The following is a 1870-nucleotide window of genomic DNA, read 5'->3' as shown; positions in this document are numbered from 1 at the left end:
TGCGCCTTGGACACATTTAGGATCCACCATAAATGTGGTGCAGATTTCTCACCAGAATGTTCTTTGGCGTATGCCACCACAGGACATTTAGAAGCTAAATCGAATGAGCGTTTCTTGGCTATCCCTAGACTGGCTGATACCACAAGTGCCACAGACAGCCAGCAGTCATGGCAGGCCTTTTCAACATCAAATCAAATACCTTGATATCAGGCTGTTTTAAGCCTAACTGGTAGTTCCAAAAGTACAACTAGTTAAGTGGTGACAGCTAAAAAATGGGAACTAGTTAACTATTAATGTTTAAAAAATTGCCAAGCTCAGGTCCTCTACAGAGGCCTGGGAACTTGAGCGTCCTGCACAGTATCTTAGCTGTTTCTAAAGTTTCGACACATCATCCAATTCATTTTAATGAGAAGGTGTGTCCAAACTATTGGTCTGTACAGTGTGTGTGTGTGTATGTGTGTATATATATATATATATATATATATATATATATATGTGGTCCCGAGGGAGTTTATTTTTCTATTGGCAGATGCACACAAAAGAAGGCAGGAGACGGAGGTACAAAAATTAAAATGATTTTATTACAAAACATTAAAACCAATTAAAAATGGACCCGTTAAAAGACATACACAACAAATTCAGTATGCTGAGGACCAAAAGACTTAAGGGAGGTGGAGGCTCCCAGAGAACAAAGATAAAATTTCACCCCACTCACGTGATGCAGACCATACACACTGTGAACCCTTCACTCAAGGACACGTCACTCCAAACTGGGGGGACAGCCTCCACCTAGAATTCTGGGCTGGCACCCGAGTCCTCAGCACTGAGGGAGGGGGGGAAACAAAGGTGGATCACACAATAAAATCCAGTTAAAACACAGGTCTAAAAGAATTGTGTAAAAATGCTAAAAACAAAATAAAAGAAACTCTCGTGAGAGTAAGTCCGCCCGTAGGGTGCTGCGCAATGAACGGAGCGCGGCCGAGCTTTTATTCTCGTCGGTGGTGGAGGATTCAGGCGTGACGCCCCGTTAGTCCTCCGTTGCTCAGGCTCAAAGGCAGCTGAGGAGCACCCGGGCCCGGCAGAACCCTGGTCAGGAGTCTACAGGGATTCTGATCACGAGCGGTGACAGTTCCTTAAAATAATTCTAAAATTCAATATATAAAAAGCAGCAGCTGTTCAGCAGGTGGGAGCGTCAGAAAGTCCCCGGCGCTGCAAGAACAACAAACATTACCAAAATAAAACAAAAAAAAGAACAGCTTAAAGGCAAGCGCAGGACTTGACCCTCGCCGGCTTACCAGACAGACTGTTCGTCACCTGGGAGGCGCGCTCAATTGCAGAGGCTGTATTTTGCTCAATCTGTGCCTGCAGGTCTCATCCGGAGCTGAAAGAGTGTGTTAATATGAGGCAGCGAACAAACTCTTGTCATTAGCCTACCACCGCTACTTTACCTGTGAGGCTAGCCGGAGGTGTGAAAACAGGAAGTGGGCGGTTCCAATGGCCAAATGCTGCCCCTGGCCGAGTGAAGGCTTCTTTGCCCTTTATAGCGCCCCATGAGGCCACTGCTAGTAATCATCTGCCCTACAGCACCTGAGCCAATTAATCCTGCCACATATATATATATATATATATATATATATATATATATATATATATATATATATATATATATATATATATATATATATATATATATATATATATATATATATCATAAATGACGATTTATCGTATTTCGGGCAGATACTCGAAGCAGTGTTTTCAGGTAAATACCCCAGGGCGGTTCAGTTAATTAACTCACCTGCTCAGCGTCCTATTTAAGCCAGGTGCGCAGTTGTTCATTCTTTCTTACCTTCAGCGCTCATTCTTCGCC

General features: G+C 43.4%; 1 long non-coding RNA gene across 1 annotated transcript; it reads right to left on the bottom strand.

Moving 5' to 3' along the window:
* Positions 1-772: 772 nt before the first annotated feature.
* Positions 773-1604, bottom strand: LOC111948513. Its single transcript, XR_002874527.1, has 3 exons — positions 1449-1604; positions 1296-1381; positions 773-1209 (listed from the first exon to the last, which is right to left on the bottom strand). It is a non-coding gene; the product is annotated as an uncharacterized LOC111948513 (long non-coding RNA).
* Positions 1605-1870: the final 266 nt, after the last annotated feature.

This window comes from Oryzias latipes, chromosome 13, assembly GCF_002234675.1.
Source record: "Oryzias latipes chromosome 13, ASM223467v1".
In the NCBI taxonomy this organism is placed as follows: domain Eukaryota; kingdom Metazoa; phylum Chordata; class Actinopteri; order Beloniformes; family Adrianichthyidae; genus Oryzias; species Oryzias latipes.
The sequence above is the reverse complement of the archived record's forward strand: the minus strand, read 5'-3'. Positions and strand labels throughout refer to the sequence as shown.